The sequence below is a fragment of the Vanessa tameamea genome, chromosome 13 (genome assembly GCF_037043105.1).
Source record: "Vanessa tameamea isolate UH-Manoa-2023 chromosome 13, ilVanTame1 primary haplotype, whole genome shotgun sequence".
Taxonomy (NCBI): Eukaryota; Metazoa; Arthropoda; class Insecta; order Lepidoptera; family Nymphalidae; genus Vanessa; species Vanessa tameamea.
Genome location: NC_087321.1, coordinates 1,864,893 through 1,885,897, shown reverse-complemented (window position 1 = coordinate 1,885,897; position 21,005 = coordinate 1,864,893). Strand labels below are relative to the sequence as shown.

The window sequence follows — 21,005 nt, the reverse complement described above, 5'->3', positions numbered from 1 at the left end:
GAAAACCATATTAAAATCCGTTGCATAGTTTAAAAGATTTAAGCTTACAGATGGTGGAAAGCGACTTTATTATATACTATGTAGATATTTTAAAAAATATCTATGTGTTTTAAATTTTATACCGATTCGTTGATTCAGTACCAGCGATTATGAATGATGAATGCTTTTTGAGACACGGGAATGTAAACCTAGCCTTTCAGACTTCAGGCTGTTTTTGAGAAATTTTCGACTGAAAAACCCCGGTTCGAACCCATAACCTCTGGATTGGTCTTCAGAACAGAACCCTTCTAACGAAGCGCAGAACGGTACTTTTTTACTTGACAGTGCACCACTAACCCCACCATAATGATCTGCCTTTACGTTTATGTTTGTATAAATATCCAAGAAAACCTATAATTGTTTTAAATAATAATAATGATTACGACGTAATCTGATCACGAGTGATTGTTATGCATTTTTACAGTGGCAATATCTATGTGATCTTTGATGAGTACCATTAGCTAATTACAACAAAGTATATGCTCATATATTAAATACTATTTACTTGGTGGTAAGGCGTTGTACAAGCTAACTCTATAGATGGCGGTGACCACTTACCATCAGATGGCCCATTTGTCCGACCATGTACCTATACCATTAAAAAAATAGTTTTAATCTTAGGTTTCACTATCGTGTAAGGGGCTTGTATGTTTTGGGTGAAAAAAAATTCAAGGGTTCAAACTTTATACCAAATTTCATCAAATTTGGACAGACAGACAGACAGAATTATAATATTAGTAAAGATGTATAAAACAGGTCCAAGCATTTCATAATAAGTACTTAAATAATAATGAATTATTATTGGTACATATCGGTTACAGGATTTCACCAATTCAAAACCTTCACCAAAATTATTAGGGTTCATTTTAAATATTAAAACAGGAGCGCTGCGTGTCTCGTTACTTTGATAGTATTATGATTTTAAGCAAATATATGATAATGTAAACATTTTGACATTATTAGTGTACGTGTACGAAATACTAAATTTTCATACAGAAACAGTATTGTTAGATATATTAAATTGTTATACAGAAACGTATCAGGTTTTTTTTTTTCATATTTAATTAACTTATACTTGATGGTAGGACTTTGTGCAAGGCCGTCTGGGTAGGTACCACCCACTCATCAGATATTCTACTGTAACATTGTAACTACAGGGACAAGGGACTTTACAAGTTAGCTCCCAAGGTTAGTGGCGCATTGGCGTGATGTAAGAAATGGTTGTTCTTTTTTACAGCGCCAATGTTTATGGTGACCACTTACCATTAGGTGGTACATTTGACCGTCCGGCTAGTTATTACACAAAACAAACTACGACCTCTAGGCGATAGGGTTATGTCACCCACTCACCACAAATTCTACCGTCAAATAGCAATATTTTGTAATGCTTTGTGGTTTAAATGATGAGTAAGCCGGTGTGAATACTATTAAAACCTTAGTATCCAAGGTTGGTAGTACATTGGTTTGTTGGTGGTAGGGCAAATGTATATGGAGATTTTGAGTACTGAGCATTCGCCCTTCAGCATGTATATTACAAAATAGACTAAAGTTAATTTACATTAATACTATTGACTACTGATATATGGTTTATTCTATACATTTTTATGCCCTAATTTGGACATTATATCAAAAGAAAATAAACAAAAGCAAGCGAGTTGTAATTAGATTAATCCTAATTCTGCGGAGTAAGGATCAAGAAGGTGTGACAGAATCGTGACCGAAATACCTACCCGTGCTTATTACATTATGTTCAAATGAAAGTAAATTTACGCATTCGAAAATTATTGTTTGCTTATGATAATTATTTTCATGGTGGTGATGTACAAGACCATTTGTGTACGTATATCCTACACGTCATATGTTCACAAAACTTTTGAAGGAAGTGGATTCAACGGACGTAACATCTTAATTCCGTTGATTTAAGAGATGGTTAATATTTCTTACAATGCCAATGTCTATAGGCGGTGGTGACCACTCGCCATCAGGTTTCCTATTTATCCCACAGTGCACATTGAAAAAAGTCGATTTTTTTACCAAAAACATAACGCTTAGTAAATTTCTTTAAATTAATTCTTCATGATGTGCAATCGATATATGCCTATCGAATAAACAAAGAAGACATATTCGAACTAATTCAAACAGAGCCTTCATTCATACAGAATCTCAAGCGCCTTTTTTGGTGTGGAACTCAAACTTCAATCATCAACTTTATTGTCCAGCGCGAGTTTTGTAAACGGAAATTAAACTAGAGAAAACTTACTAGTAGTGTTTCAGAATTGAACAGTCGAAGATCGACTGTGTGTCCTGCATATATCCTAGACCGCATTGTATAATCACAGCCTGTAAATTTCCCACTGTTGGGCCAAGGCCTCCTTTCCCTTTAAGGTTAAGGTTGAAGACTACCTTCCTTATTACGAAGGGATTAGGGTAACGGAACATCGTTCTGGCCGTCCCTTAAAAATGATATTTTCATATAGACTGCTAAAATCATTACCTTTGTTATCACATCGAAGTAGGTAAATTGTACTAGTGTTAAATATTTCTTAAAAAGTTTAGAACTAGTGTATTTGTATTTTAGTTCCCAAATATTTGATAATCCCGCGTGTTGTATTCAATACATTAGAACAAGTGGATAGATCATTATTGCTTTCTAAATAATTTATTTGATTCTGAGTTACAAATTGCAATGTATTTATTTTACGAAGGATACCAGATACTTGCTGAAAAAAGAGTTAACTAATTACGAGTAAAACGGCTACTTTAGTTCACAGTAATACTCGTTCTTAAAGAAACACTAAACATAATATGACTAATTATTATTTGTATGACGTGAAAAACAAGTTAATTAAATTTTTAGTAAAGGTTATAATATAAATACTAGATAATCGTTTAAAGTATCTGCCGAGTTTTTAAGAATATGAAACGTTTTTTATACATTTAGGTATTAGAAGCCTTTGCCCGCAGCCTCACTCGCGTTTTTAGGTTGGTCGTTAGGCGTTAGACATAAAGCACCTATGTCCTCCGTGAGCAACAGACAGACAGAGTTATTTCCCATTTATAACATTAGTATACATAGATGCACATTGTAATTTGTAAAAATATATATTGCTGAATGAAATATTTCTTTTTACAAAGACCATTATTGGATTTTAGGCGAAGGTTTTAGGTGTTCTCGTTAGCTGTCTCTGGTTTGTACTCTTTTATTCCGATTCTGCTTCGTAGAAGTCTGACCTGTCGAGCATTTGTTTCCCTCTTTCTTATAAATAATTGTCAATTGAAGGAGTTGGTACGTTTATGACAATAAGTAACTTTAATTATATAATATCATCAACTTCCGTGGTAATCCCACGCTTTAATTCTGGCAGATCTTGTGGATTCAACTTAATTAGTGTTTGCAACGACATCAAAGGTATGTCGGATCTATGTCCGTGTAACCAAAATTGCAAAGTGACCAGAATACGAGAATCTTATCAGGTGATTTCAGGTTCAAGCCCAGGCATGTTTGTTTGTGCTTTTAATTCATCTCGTGCGGTGTGGTAGTGGTGAAAATCATCCCCTATCCCCAATAGAAGAGCGAGATGAGATAAGCTGCAAGCATTCTTCTCAAGAAGAGAAGAGACCTTCGCCAAAAAGTGAGATTATTATAGGTCATATACAAGAATATAATCTATCTAAGATAGTACATCTCTTAATAAGCCTAAGCCGTACCACGTTTCTACAAGCTTCTAAATCGCCGTCATTGGTGCTAATCTGTTCTGCATCTTTCACAAACATACAAAAAAGTTCACTATTTTTGAAGTGATAACTTCTATGGGAGGGTAAACCGCTTCGTTACGTAACGCGTTACGGCGGTAGTCTGTCTCGCTTCCATTTCTCTTACGCATACGGTAGCGGTAGGCAGTCTCCTCCTCTCAGTCTAACCCCTGTTGATTAGAGTGAGAGAGGACGATCATAGCCGTATTTTGGACAGTTTATGTTATCACTTCTGTCGGACGTACCGAGACGCACACGTATTTTTTATTATTATAAACTACTTATTAGTTATATATTGTGTTAGACAATTACATACAATGTTCAATAATAATTGACTACGAATGAGTTTCAAAAATTGGATCGTTAATAGTATTTTATGAAATAAAATTAACATTTAACGATATATTCAAATCTAAAACGTAAAAATCTAATTTATGTATGAATGCAATAATTACAATATTGTATAATTAACTATTAATTGAACGAATCTATACATTTGTTTAGTGAAATTTATTTATCGAATGCATCATTTATTTTTAATTTAATATCATAAAATATACCGTAAAGTTTCTATTAGATGTATAATTGAATTTTCTTTTTAGAAAAAACATTTCTTTTTAAAATTACACGTGATTTTTTATTCTTCGGCTAAGCGTAAACGCTTACATTATGAAAAGGTATAGGAGCTCGATGGGGAGGGTTCAACCAACGACCCTTGGCGTTCTGGCTCACTAAACTGTCAAGCTATTATGATGAAAATAAGGCGTTTCCCTGTACAAAAAAATATCCTTATGACGGTACAAAGGAAATACTTCCTTCTTGTATTACGTTTATTTAAAAAAATCTTAACAAAAAATTAAGTATTTTGTCAACTAAATTTTGGTATACAACATACTAGCTAGATTTTAATGTAAGTCGTTCAATGTAATATCATAAGAGTTTACATCTAGGATTAATAAATATACATATGTGCTCATTATCCCGGAAAATTAATAGATAATATTTTATAGCTAGTTACCGATTTTTCTCATATATTTTTATTTTTGAAATTAGCGTTCGGAAATAACTTATTTATGGTTTTTTTTAATAAAGTTTATATAGAACATTATTTTTACTTAATATTCCATTTTATTAACAGCTAAAATTCGCAGCGTACAGGTCTCTCCTTTGGCTTATGTAAAGTTTTAATATGCTTAATAAGTTTTAATTATGCTTATATTTCATTTCCCGCTTTAGGAAATTGACTGCGTGGTAAAAATATCTGGTACGTGCACATCCGCTAATCCCTAGTAATGAATACTATATGAGGAGGATATCTAACTAAAATAGTGACAAATGGAATTAACAGCGATACTATTTTGCTGGTTAAATAAATACACATATTTCCAATATACAAAAAAAATTATATCGATATGATGTCATTTTAATCAATGATTAGAATAGAAAATTATTTATATTGAGATATTCTAATTTTGAAGTGCGTCATAATAATTGTTTTTTTTTTTCTTTTTTAGCTCAATTTTACGCTCGTTGAGCGCAAAATATTCTGCCAATGTTACGGTTTCAAATTGTAAGTGCTTCATGATGATGACGATGTTGAGTAGAAATCGACGGACATAGTAGATAACTAAAATAACATGATAATTAATAATAATGAGGATGAATTAATGGAATATAATAAATATATATTATAACATTAATGATTATTGTTTTCGTTGAGATTATTTCCATAATGAAACGTTATTAGAAACATAGATAAAAAATAGGATTATCATCTTGAAACGTTATGAAAATGAATTCATTAATAAATAATTAGAAGTATATATATATATATATATATATATATAATATACCTTTGATTTATCCCGATTTATACGGAATTTTTGATCCGGTTTACATACTCGATAGTAAGAATATCATTTAGAACAGAATAACACACACGGGGACACTTTATAGTAAGGGGACTCTACCCAAAGACTTTGGAATCCCAAGAAATATGATCCTAAATTTGCCAATGCACTGTACCACTGTGTACGGGTAGTTATATCCATAATTTTTAATAGCAACCCAAAGTATGTGAGTTCTATGTGTAAAAATCACGTATAGTCGAACATTCCCCTGAATTCTGCCGAAATCTTTTCATGTTTTCATTCCATCGAATTACTAGGTTACTAGGGTACTTAGGTTGTTCTTCATTACAAATAACATTATCAGTTATATTAATCAATAATAATGTTTTATACATTTTGAATGATTACTAAGCAAAAATAATGCACTAAAATGTTACTAGCCTGATTGGATAAACAAAGTTTAAAGAAATCTTTAGATGGCATGCAAGTTGGAGTTTTATTTTATAGCTCAGTGTGCCACTTTAAACTGACGGTTTAGGAGTTTAGAGTCTTGCTTCAATGTGACGATAACGACACGATATTTAATATGAAAAAAAACTTTAGCCGATTTATTTGTATGTCTCATTTATTTGGTTATGTGGAAGCCAGACGGGAACGGTTAGGTACAAACCGTTCCCGTCCGGTAGTAATTCTACCGTCAATTTAAAATGCTATGCAGGTACAGGTTGAAGCGTAAATGAGCCAGATTAAATACGGGCACGAGACACATTACATCTAGTTTCCAAGGTTGGCGCATTGGCGCTAAATTATAAATGATGGCCATTTCTTACACTGCTATTGTCTACGAACAGTAAAAAAAAATTCTATCTTACTTACGTTTAAAAAAAGTGACAGTGATATTTTTGATTTTTTTTAATCATATTAGCGAATGTTACAGATAACTAATTCGTGTAAATTAAGAACATACTCATTATATTGTAATGAAATATATTTTAAAATCAACGCTTGTTAAAAATATATACGAAGAACTTATCTTTGCCTGTGTCTATGTGTGGCATAAATCTTGTAACTGAAACAGTTTTCACTAGCAAATAAAACCTAGTAACGTTGAGTTGACATTTTACACACAATTTTTATCGTTTGCAATGATAGTCTATAGTATATTTACATTCATTTCTTAATTATTATGTATATTAATATTATATATCGTATATTAAAAAAGTCACTAAAATGCAATCAAGGTTCAGGTTGGAAAGCCAGGCTTTATAGGTGATAAAACTTAACGCTTTACGTCATCTCACTTAGCTCCATCGAACTTACATAAAATAACTTAATAGTTTTTTTATATGTTTATGCTTAAGCTATCTTTCATTGATAATTTTATTGTTTAATTGCGTTTGACGAACGTCTCCAACGAGATCACTCTCACTAATTCTACCAAAGAGAAGCAGTACTGTAAAAACAACTGCTTAAAACGGGGTGAAATGTTTTAGGGTTCAGGTATGTATGGGAGTTTCTTTATTCCATCATAACTTTGAAATACCTAAAGAGATTGATGTATTTTATTCAAGTAAACTTTACAGTAAATCATTTTCGAACCGTCAATATTTCAACTCTACCACCTTTTCGGAAAGTGGCAACAAGCGAGATAAAACGGCAAGAAACTCATATAATCTTTTAAATAATCAGATTTACAATTATTTTAGCCATAATTGTTGTTCTTAATCAGACCTTTGTTGGAACACAAGACTAAATCCAGGAGTGTTTTTCTAAAAGTCTTATTTTAATGAATAATAAGATTTATATCCTTAGAAACCTTACGTCATCCTGAGTGACACGGGCTGTAAATTAATTCATTTATTCATTACATTCTGTCGTCTTATTTTAAAGGTACAAAAAGGGAAGCGTAGTGAATTAGACTCGTTTAAAAAGAGAGTTTTTGAGATTTAAATTCGATAAGAGTTTGATAGTCGGAATCATGTTGACATACAAATGTTAGAATATCTTCAGATAAATGAAATATTTTTGTATCGAAACGTTTGATTTTGTTATGTTTCCCTCGTGTGATTAATTCGGAGATATTAAAAAACTATCGTATCACTAGGTTTGATTGGCATCTTTGTTGAGCCAAATGTTAGAGGGGAAGGTGTCAAACATCATAAATTTTTAAAATTTCATGGTTATCTTCAAATAAAATTTCAGCATTTATAATATTAAGTTAGGATTGTAAATAAAATCAAATCCCTTTATTCGCTACAAAAACATTACACTTTCTCATTGAAAGAAAATACCCTGACCTAAGCAGAAAGCCAGCGGGATGTTTTTTTTTTGCCAATTTGTGATTATTTACATATATTCAATATCAAAAATAACTAGCCATGAGGTAATCGTGTCACTCCCCAGGTGTTCTGTCAATCATGAACTCACAAATTGTATAATAACCTTTCGCACACAAGCGTTCCTTAACAAAAATATTTAAATTTGGCAATAGAGGCGTTTGAAAAAGTAATGCTTCTTTTATTAAAAAAAAATACTTTGTATAGAATAATTTCTTTACGTTGCAGACTATTCCTCTTTAGATCGGGACCGTCACGATTGAGCTCAAAGACTCCACTGAATACTGTCGCTTTGAAACGGAATATTATTCAATAAAATCCATTCATATGCAGACATAAATCTCTTGACGGGTGTCTGGTTAAGCAAAATCCAATATGATAGTATATACTTCTTATTCAAATATATATACATACAGTTTTATCGTAGCTGAAGTGTTTACTTAAAATAAAAAGAGAATCTTTGGATCGAATTTTCTTTCGCTATATTATGTATTAAATGACAGTCCAAATGTAAAAAAAAAAAAAAAAATAACAAAAGAAATCAACATTCTCAATTGTGATACACCCAATGTTACCCACACTAGGAATTCTTGTATCTTTTTTTTATATGATAGGTAGCATACGAGCAGGATACTCAACTGATAGAAAGTGACTACAATCCATCATAATTAATAAACACTATAAAAATATGTAAGGCATAGGTCATGTTACAGAATTTCCAAATAATAATACAAAATAAAAAAAATGTTTATCAGTCTATGAGCAAAAAAAAGGTTTTCGGTTGAATTGTAATCTGAGGAGGGCGAGACAGGAAACCTCTTTTTTTGGCTTGTTTAACGGCATAATGTTTGAGATCACAAACGAGTTACTTTTTTGTAAAGAAAGCGTCAATGAAGGGACTAAAGCGTCTAGTAATTCAAGGTTTAATATTCGGCACTGGGATCTTTCAGACTCGACGTCTGAGTAGAGTTTTATAGTGTTAAGAGGGTATTATTTCTTGGTGTGTTTTAAGTACTCTTTTTAAAATGAAAAGTTGATTACAATAATAACAACAATAACATAATATTATAAACCGTATCCAATAAAAAGAGACAGAGACACCTTTCTGTTTGTCTCTTTTTAATATATACGGTCACTTCCCCTGGGGAGGACATAACGCTTTTTCCATTCACTCTACTATAAACCGCGATCATTCCAAAAAAATAAACTAATGAATATGGAGCCATTATTTGTAATGACTAATGGAAATACTACTAAACCAATATATCACGTACATAAAACTAGTGCCAAAATATGCAACGTATTTCGGAAATTGTTTCATTATAGAATATTATTATATTAGTAACTGCGCTTCACAATTTGGTTTCTTTAATTATTGATTTGATTAGGGGAGAATTCTTGTTCTTGTAATAGTATATATGACATACTATGAGTTTATATAATGATTATGTTTTAACAATGTCAAATTCAGCATATTTGCTGTCTGAGTCTGTTCGAGTAATAAATAATATGCACTGTATTAGGATGAGGAAAATTGGCAGGAAACTCTGCAGATACCCACTTCTAAGAAAAGGTTGTAGCTTATCACTTAAATGACAATATACCTTGTCAAATGTCATTTTTAAAGTATGCAAGATAACAATAAGATATTGTCGATTTTAGTAATAAGGTTTATTTCAAAGACATAATCACGGAAGATTATAATTGCCCTGTAATAATTTTGTGCTCAATATTTGCGTAAAAGACCCCTCAACTGAAAATCTCAAAATATTTAGATATTATGTTTTTGAACCAAAAAAAAATAAAATTATAAACATAGCTATGCCCCTCAAGAAACTATAATCCTAAATAGTATTCAAAAAACGCTATAAAGTTCACAATATTATTTATATTAGGTTTGATAATAAAATAACTAAACCATATTTTGTTCGACCAAAGCTTTTATTGCCGTCTTCTAATAATACCTTGTAGACAATATTTTTGCCTTGGCTTATTAATGTACCAATTGTTTTACTTTGTTGTAGGGTATTGTGGGAGCCCGTCTGGGTAGCTTCTACTCACTCAGCAGATATTCTAGCGCCAAAAAACAATACTCAGTATTGTTCTGTAACTACAGGCACAAGTGACATGACATCTTAGTTCTAAAGACTAAAGGCAAAAGCGCATTGGAGATATGAGGAATAATTAAAATTTCTTACGAGAACAACGTCAATTGGCAGTGGTTCCCACTTACCATCAGATGGCCCATTTGCCAATTCGCCTATCTACGACTTTCAAAACCTTATTTTTTCTATCACAATACGTATCAACCCATATTATAATAATCAATTTAATTAAATGTTCAAATATTTGGTCCAATTTAATGGCAAACATCGATACATGATTGGGTCCGACTACAAACATTGATCCAACATACGATACTATTAACTGGAACGGTTTTACTTTTGTAAATAACGATTCTAGCGCTAATGCTTCAAAGTACTCAGAAAAATGGTGCAATACTCGTAATCTAAGTGGTAATGGTATCATTACATTAGCTGAATCGTACCGACCAAGTAACGGTTCTACAATGAGCGAGTAGCAATAATATGAAAACTGTAGACCTATTCTTAAAGGCGAAACTCGTGAAATGTCAGAAATTGAAGTATGCGACATTGACTATTATAATTATAGAACTTAAGTGTCATAATAGCGTATCACCATAAGTCAATTAGGACTTAAATGAGTGTGATATAATAATAATTAATCGCTCTCTCCTTTGTTTTCCACCGATTAATGTATCAAAATATATATCTACAAAGTGACATACGTTCAAAACATTGTTATACGCGATATATCATTACAATGATCGTAAAATGTTTTACATTTCGGTCATAAAGTGATAATTTCAACGACTCGTCATAAAGTTATCAACTTCTCACATTTATGTCGTTGTTTATATGAGGTACTTATATTTGTTTTATAATGTAACACGAACATTAATATTCAATTTGTATTTCCATAACACACGAATTGTCTCATGGCAATGTTAACTGGTAGCGGGCTGCACAAGACCGGTCGTTGTGGCGATCTTTGGGTTATGTCCAGCAGTGGACGTCCTTCGGCTGAGAGATGAGATTGTTAACTGTCTATTTATTTTGAAAAATGACTAACCAGTGAATTTCTTGACAGTTTCTGTAGGCATTCCACAGGTAAAATCAAACAGCTAGCTTCAATAGAAAATGTGGTATTTTTGATTCTGGAATGTTCTATGCGGACTAGCAAATGGGCTACATGGTGATAAGTGGTCACAACCGCCGAACAAAGAAATATTAACAATTCCTTTAATTACACGTGCGCCACCGTCCTCGGGAATGAAAATGTTAATTCCCTTGTGCCTGTAGTTCGCTCAATTGCTAAGTTGCTGAACAATACTAAATTTCTGGCAATAGCAACATCACTGGCGGTAGATTATCTGATGAGTGGGTGGTACCTACTTGAACGGATTTACACAAGCCTTACTACCACGTAAGATGTTATGCCTCTAGGGTATTTTATTACAAATCGTAACGAAACGTCATGCTGTACTCCTTGCTTGTTCTCTTTTAAGACTATATCTTGAAATATCACTAAAATAGTTTAAACATAATTATATGGATCTGGTGTATAAATATTCAATAGGAATATTTTTAAACAAATAATCAATGTTAACATGTTACACGATATTATTCAGTGATAACACAAAATACTGAACGATTCACGTTTCTGTTTTTATACGTTCTCTGTACGTATATGTCCAAAAGTACTATACTTTTTACAAAGTGAGAAGGATAATGATTACAGGATATGTCTTTGATTTAAATATAATAAGTGATTTTTGTGTTCTAGTTCCTTAGTTTAACTATTATTTAGATCCTATCACAATGTCACAGTTTAAACAATACAGTAAAATTATAAGTATTTAATTAGAATTTAATACCTATTTCGGTAACGGCTGCTTTTGTCAAGGGAGAATAGTCAAGTGGGTAGGACATTTTTATGGGTACGTAGGGCAAAGGCCGTGTCTCTTTGATGGGAAGGTATACAGCTAAGTCCACCACGCTGCTTCAGTGCGGCTTGGTGGATACACATTTGGTAAAATTTCATTAATTTTAGACATATGCAAGTTTTTTGATTACGTTTTCCTACAACATTCGGCACAAAATGGAAATTCAATAGTTCTTGCCTGGGTTTGAACCCGCAATCATGGTTTGAGACGCACGCGTTGTAACCACTGGACCTTCTAAGCAGTTAATAGTGTGCAAAATTACTCTTATAAGCCAATGAAATGGCAAATGTATTACGACCAGAAAGATTCAAGACCAACGACTTAACCTAATTAACGAAACATGGCATTAAACACGTTAACTTCCAGACAGGCCGAGAATTCCTCGGATGAAAAACTCAATATATTTTTACTCTCCCGACCCGGAACACGAGACCTCGGGATGCATTATAATCGGACCATTAGAGCCAAGAGGCAATTTGATAACCTTGTAAATATTATAACACAACAAGTGAAAAACGCAAAGTAAACATTGGAAAACTTCAGGCTAATTCAATTCACAACTTTATACAGTTCGGGAGGGATCGTGCTTTCCTCAAAAGATATCGCGCGGTACATTAAGATTCACCACGCCAATAACAATTTTCTTTTATTGTTATTACAAGTATACCTGCGTGTCTTCTAACTGAATGTTCAACGTTGATGAGATTGTTATAATCTTATTAAAGAAGTTTTTTTTTTCAGATATTCCTTTATGTTCTTTTCCTTTTGGATCAGGCTCGTTGATACCAGATGTTTGTTAGGCCGTCTTTTCATTAGGACGACTTATATTTTTCAGACATGTTTTTTTTTTTTTGTTTTCTTATCGAAAACCTTATTTCGTATTCTTTTGCTTTTTAAAAAAATTATTTTAATGATGAAGATTTTGCAGCTTTTCATGGTTAAAATTTCTATATAAGAGTTGACAAAGCACAAATAAGTAAGCATTAATAAATATCATTCGAAGAAGGGAATACTAGAAATTCTTAATTCTTCTCTACGAGTGAAGATTATTTTCAAAAGATATTCATAGACTAAAACAGAACATAAAAATTAAATTTTAATTGAGTTCAAAATTATAAATCATAAAACATTTAAAAGAAATATGTCCAGCAAAACCGTTCTATGATGTCATGATTAATCTCAAGACGCTTAAAATGGACAGCGTATATCCTAAATCAACGTATAAAACTTGAGATTTCTATAGTTAAAATGCTTTAATTCATTTTTTCATATGATAACGAACGCACCCAAAGCATTTATGTGGAAAACGTTTAAAAACAATCCTTTATCAAGTGATCTTGTGTTTCTTTATAGATTCTGATTTGAGCCGCATAATCATTTGTTGAAATAACATTTTCGGAGCTTGCTTTATTACTCGCGCCCAAATCCTTTTCACAAAGGTCTATATGGTGATGAAATCAATGTAGATGACGAAATTCCGTGGGCAGAAAAATAAATAACTTCTCCAATAATATATGATTTGTAGTTATATAGAAATTGTTAATATTATTATGATCCCTATAGCCGACTAAAAAGTTCTGCTCTCGTGAGTTCTTGAAGTGAACCTAATAAGTGATTTAGAAGGTAAATTCCTACTTAAAAAGTTTAACAGAACATTTGTGCAAGGTATTATTTCTTAAAACATATTTCGTTTTCTATTCGTTCTATATTCTGTATTTTAACAACGAACATGTTTTCAATGCATTTGCAAGAAATCTTTCCTTGTATTTTATAGCGTGTAAAAAATAGGGAATTTTTCAGACTCTCACTGGTTTAACGCGTCATCTTTTATACACGCTTCCGCAAATCATCTTTAATGCTCTCCTAACGACTTCTAGGCTTTGATGTATACTTTCCTAAGCGTTGCAGTGTCTACGGTTTTTATTTTTATTTCAAGAAAGAAGCGTTTCTACTTAAGAACTAGCTGTATTATTTTTATAGCGTAAAATAAGTAAAGTAGGAGCTCATAATATCCCACTGCTGGGAATAATTCAAAAAATGCCTGCTTGTTCATTGATGGTTTCCTAAAGTTTTTTTGTCAGCTCTGTGCAAAAAGATTACTCTTGAATTACACAATATTACAAAATCATTGTTTGACCATTTAACGTGCAAATATGGGTGACCCTTTTCACTTTCGTTTATTTAGAGATAGTTAAAGCAAACTGGCGCCCACCATGGGACCAAATGTTAACAAATTTAACACTTGACAAACTCAGTCCCAAAACTGAAATTCGTATCCATAAAAATGTTTTATGTACATACAAATTCTTATTACATATTTTTTGTATTAACATATACATAATTAATAGTACGAACTTAACCCGATCCGATTTATTTAAAAATACTCAAAAACTGAATAAAATCGTCAATAAGTTTTCGCCAAAATTGAATTTCTCTGCAAATAAGTCGCTCCTTTTACAATCTTTTTCGAATTTAAAAGAAAGATGCTACCGTGAGGAAACCTTAAACGAGGCGTTTCCGTACGTGTGACTGGAGACTTGTAACATTTGAACTCCACGTGCCTTATTCAAATTTCAATGATGTGGAATTCCGAATGGAAATTTCGAGTGAATGTTAAAAATACTGTTATAAAAAGTGTAATTGCTTAACATTTTGTAATATGATAAACGTGAGACTTTTTTTCTTATTGTTACGTTGGTACAATCCAAATAAAAGCAGCTCTGTATCCTCCGATGTTTGACAATCATCACGGTATATTTACTATGGCACATGGCTTGTCAAAAACGAAACCGAAATTGAATACTTTATTTTGTTTTTCGTTTATAATAACTTCTTCCTTTTAGCAAAACAGATGTTGCTATTATTAAGTTATTACCGAGTTATGTACGATTTTTTACGAAAAAAGAAACTCGAAAATTTTGATTCTTGACGTTTTTTATACGGCTTAAAAATAATTTATTCGTAAATTCAAACTTCAAAGATTATTCACGGAGGCCCTTAAGAAGTTTGCATAATTATCATATTTACAAAGATGCTACCGATCCTTCATAAAGTTCTAATTATTATTGCTAGCTATCAAAGCGTTGAGATTACTCCTAATAACAAAATTCAAATTTTGGAGTAAATAATACGAGAAATTAATAAGTTTGTGGTTTTGGATTAGGTGACTTGACAGAAATGGTATCGATAAGAAATCTATACGACAACGTGGGACGAATTAGAATATAATACTATTTAATTAGAACCCGAATTGCAACGAGGCTACGTCACTTTTAGATTCTATTTGTGCGTACAGTTCTTTCCATGGAAGACGCTGGAGGCAAGCATCGTTAGGAACATTCAGGCAAGCAATATGAGATTCTGCCACAAGTATACCCTCTATTGGTCACGTTGATTCTAACTATACTAATATTATTAAGAGGTTTTTTTGTTTGTGGTTATTTATGTACGAGGCAATCTCCGGAATTAAGGATCCAATTTTAAAAATGTTTTTACTGCTAGAAAGCTGCATCATGTCTACGTAATATATAGTATAAATATTATATTTAATACTATTATTTATTAAAAATAAATCGAGTGTTTAGTTTTTAATGTAAAATTCCGTAAATATCCCAAAAAAACAGCAATTCTGTTTTGCGGTAATCTGACGCATGCACAAAACCCAATCACAATATATAGAAAAATAATTTAAAAATTAAAGGCATCATAAAAATACTCATAAATTTCGGTTTGAGCTACGCAATAAAGACATTTATTGCTCCTTAGGAAATTCGATTACTTAGAACCGACAATTTAATTTGCATTTGAACTGTTAGTGTAATTAGTGATAAGGTTATGTGTTTGTGTAATAAACGCGGCCTATTATTAATACACGTACTTATTATTAAATCTTAGCTAGAACATATTTTTCAAATTTATTCAAAAAAAAAACCCATACCGTATAAAATGTTTTTATCTAAAGTAATCTTAAAAATGTTTTCGCGTCTCTGGGCTAAACTTTTTAACCAAATATATTTCGGTTGGTGTCGAATTTACCAACCATTCATGGTTAAAGAATTATCAAAATAGCTGATGTATTTCAGCCTAAAAATGAGCTAAATTATTTAACATGGTAGGGCTGGTAGTAATTATAATTTTTATAAATTCATGTATTCGAATATTTATATATATTCTTCCTTTTTATAATTTTTTATTCCTTCGTATGCGCTTACCCCACTTTGAACCCTTAAATAACCAAGTTTTACACGCACGTCAGAACATAACGTCCTTTTTTTATGACGTCAGTATTTTATTTTTTATTATTATTACAAGGTTAGATGAAGTTGAAAGTTATTTTATTTCCTTTTATTCTGTAAAATTACAATTACATAAGAATTATGTGAACTTCGCTCAAGATATTGCATAATAAAAAACCTTTTTATTATAAAACTGTAGTGGAGACATTTTATATGTTAAGATTAATTATTTTGTTACAATAATAATATCCTGTATATCATTGTTGTAGCAAATTCAAAATTCGATGTATGTAACTCGTATATGGGCAAAATTACAAGGTCAAATTTGTTATATTTTTATACAAAGTTAGCTTACAGAATAATACAGCTGTCTGGTTTATCTAGAGATATACCATAATAAGTCCGCATATCACGAGGTCTTGGAAACAAACCCCATACCCAGCCGAAGTAAAGTCATTGGAATTTTACGTCGAAATTTTTGTAGGAGACTAAATTCTGGAAGTTAGAAATGTTTACTTCTTTGCTTCAAAAATCATATAAAGCCATTGGTCCTGCGTCTGGACTTTTACCGGACGTCTCGGATTAGTACAGGGTTATGAGTTAGCGAATAAAGAGTCCACTGGTGTTTGCGCGCACGGTTTGAACTATAATATGCTCAATAAAATAGTCTCACTTGAGAAAATTAACAAACACGATACAACTTAACTAAATATACATAAACCAAAACTCTTATACAATTACAGTACAAATCATCAACGCTTGGAATGGTGGCAAGAATCCCGGCAACAATTCTCTATTTCATCGCAATTTCGTGAATTAGGATCAAAACCCTTATCATTCAGTGAATGTGATGCGATGTGATTTATTTTAATATTAAACATAATATAATATTACAAGCTTTTTTATTATATAAACCAGAATTATTAACATTAAGTCCTTAACTATATGCAAATCGTTATTAAAAAAAGTTACTATACAAATCGTGACTGAGTGGAATGGTGATTAGAATGTTAGCAGCATTTCCCCGTTGAAATCAAAATGAACCAGCCCTGCTGTCATCAGAGGAGGCAAAAAGGCGACGTGTTTAGCTTTTAATACAACTTTTTATACTTCAACTTCAAGCTCCGAGAGTTTCAACAGCGAATGGGACAAAAACATAATTTGGAATAAGATACAAATATTACGTTCATTTCAGATTTTTCTGCAGCTGCTCCGGCTCTTAAAATGTTTCTCTGATATGAGACGGGGCCAGCATGTCAACGCATATAGCGTCCCATATATGATAAACTAAAATTTTACAAGGCTTTTGTAGTTATCTGGTTAGGAATGATCTGTAAGCAAATTATTTATCATATATGTTTTGTGACAGAGCTCTAGCAATCACTCGATTCACTGATAGAGTCAGTAACCAATGGCGACTCAAGTTAAGCAAACTCCCGATTTCACTTCTCACTGTGCAAAACACATACTATTACATGAATTAACGTCTTGGTTTATTTAATGTAAAAAAAGAGCTTTACAATATTCGTCTATTCCGTGTAATATCAAACATCGCACTTGGTATTAACAATATATTATGTCTTGTGACAAAATGAGTTAGTAGCACCCGATGGCCAACTCTAACAACGCGTTCATTGGTCAAATCAAATAGCGCGCGCCTCCGTAGCTTCCTGTTACACATTTCCGTTCCGTTTCACGAAATCACTCTCAGATATAGCATTGAAGCGAGAGGACACTGGCACCAGAGGACATGGCTTAAGATTTATTTTATGAAAATACGGTACGCCTATGATTATTATACTTTATTATTTAAAATAATTGTTACTAACACTATAAATAATACGGGCTTTATCTGAAATCAATATTTATAATTATTATATATTTGTTTAAGTATTTCACTGTTCCCGTTTTGCCAAGTTTTTTTTTCGTTTTGCGAGATTTTGTTCAACAAAAACAGCAAAGTGATATCCACTGCCCAGAGCCATTGGTGCTGTAAGAAATATTAACCATTAGTTCACCAATGCGCCACCAACCTTGGGAACTAAGACCCTTGTGCCTGTATTTACACTAGCTCACTAACACAAACTGAGATACAACAATACTAAGTATTGCTGTTTGGCGGTAGAATATCTGATCAGTGGGTTGTACCTACCACCCACCACCAAGTATACTCGATGAGAATTTCCGAACAATTATGCATGTATTGAGTATGAGTGCTTTATGTAACAAAATGAAAGTGAGTTTGTATATGCTAAGTGCCTGTAAGCTAGAAATCCAGAATAGTGAGTGAGAATTGACTCCAGGCGATAGTTTTTGCTCTCCATTGGAACTTAAATCAGTATACATGGCATTTTTTTATTACTGTATAAAATATATTTGAACATTTTCAAACATTTCAATATACATACGTTACCTTTAACGTACTTCGCAGGTTTAAATTTCATATTTCTCGAAGTTTCCACAAAGAAATACATTACAGCCGTACAGGTACTTATTCGACCGTTGAGTTAAATTCCCACGCTTGTGCACTTAGCCAAAGGCGGAACTAAGTCTTATACGATCTTAAGCACAGAAAACAGATTACATTTAAAAATGGTATCGTACAGTTTACGTTTAATTTTACAATTAATAATAATAATAATATAAATAATTATTTTTCTCAATTATCACTATCTAAGTTGTTTCGGTATTATAAGTCACATTTATTAAAAGTGTTCTCATCTATACTGTTATCTACAACCATAGTATTATAAAGAAGTAAATTTGTTTGTTTTTTATCTTCGGGTAATTTCTAGAAATAATAATTTTAAAAAAAAGTCACCGGTAGAATTCTACAATATTCCTGAGTGCTATAGAGTATATTTATATATTTTATATATAAAATATAAATATATATAAAATAATATATATAAAAGTTCCTAACCAATCAGATTGGTAGAATTCTTTTTAATGATACTTTACGCGAAAATATTCTTAACATTCTATAACATTATTCCATAGTAAATAGTGTCTATAATTGTGTGAGTTATTCCTTGGGTCTACCAAGCAGCAATACTTTGCGCTTCTGTAATTACAGACACAAGGGACGAACAAGTAAAATAAACACATCATTTTATTTGACATTGAAGAGTGCTGAGCTCCCAGTTAAAAGCACTTCTAACTACACACACAAGGGACGTATCTTAGATCATACTTAATGATATCGACGTTTAAGCGACGCTTCCCTACTGCAAAATATTAGATTTGATATACTTTAATTTTTTTAATCTTATTGTATAAGCACAGCCTATATAAGACGTTAACGAGTTGCACTCGGAGGGACGATCTCATAGGAACCTCAGAGTGAACGTCACTCGGAGCCCCAGAGGGCTCAAACTTCAAGGCTTAGTCTAGTACTCGCCCCCACTCCCTGTGTTGCTGTAAAGTCCAGTAGGGCCAACAGCAAATGACACACAGACACAAAAAAAAATTGCAATCAGAACGAAACGGAGGCATACGCCCTAAACCCTTTTTTTAAATTAATTCCTCATCGATCGCTTAGAATATATATTTTATGTGTATGAAATCTTATATTAACGCTGTAAGAAGTGGTTTATATTTCTTACAGTGCCATTGTCGATGGACAAAGATATTTACCGTCAAGTAACCCCTACATCTGCCTTCCTTAAATATATTGTAATCTATACGAATATTAGAGAGTTAAAGAGTTTGTTTGTTTGTTGGAAAACCTACCAAATCTATTTAAAAATAAATCGTTTTGCGTTACATGTAATAATTTCCACCTTCGGGGAGATAGCAGTAAAAAACCAAGTGGACCAACTTGTATCGTACAATGTTATAAATTACTTAGCATCTTCGGAAATATGTTACTTAGTTTTATCATTCCCAAGAGACATGTTAACTTGGAATACAGAGTCGGCAGCGCAATGTTTGCGTTTTGAGTTGTAATAACTTATTTTTCATGATATTTATATTACAAATGATTCGTGACTCTCGGTCTAGTAAGAATTGCTAGCTGTTTCTGTGTGAAGTTGGAAGTCCAACATTGGACGTTGGCACATTGGTTAGTTGAAAGATATTTGCAGTGTTTACACTCGCGGGAAATTTGTAACGCTGTTAGTCCTGCGTCTGAATAATATCCGGTCATGTCGGATTTGCTGTCCTATTCTCAGTTCAATGAGACGGCATTAGAGAGTTAGGAAACTGGGAATACACTGGCTTCTACCCACCGATATGTTGGCAAGCATCCATTGAATTTGCACGCCTTGATAAAAAGCAGTCGGAAGGATAATATCAACGACCCAACATCATATATTAATGGTGGTGAAGATAATTATAAATTTTATTGTTCATTCGTTTAGTAAGTTTTCGGAACAAAGTTATTTTACATTAGAATGAGATGCTTACAGTAGAGTGTACTGTCAAGTAAGGAATAAGCACCTCATGGCGACCTTCCTCACTCTCTCTCCCGTTTTGTATAACATTATTTAAACATATGTTTTATTATTGTTTTAATTCACATGTGCTCTTTAACAACAATTTTACTTATTGTAATTTAATTATTTTCAAACATTTTTTTAATAATAATAACAATAATATAACAAAAGTTCCTTCTAACCGGGTATCCCACAAAATTTATGTTCTCGTTAATGTTGTATTAAAATCATTAATTTCATCTTAAATATTTATTGGACTTATTATATTTTTAACAGTCTCATTTAATTCTAATCATTCAACCGCAAATAATAAAAAAAGAAACAAAGTT

General features: G+C 32.2%; 1 protein-coding gene across 4 annotated transcripts in view; it reads right to left on the bottom strand.

The window, feature by feature from the left end:
• Positions 1–21,005, bottom strand: part of Tn (thin) — a 115,446-nt gene that overhangs the window by 50,209 nt on the left and 44,232 nt on the right. The window lies entirely within an intron of this gene.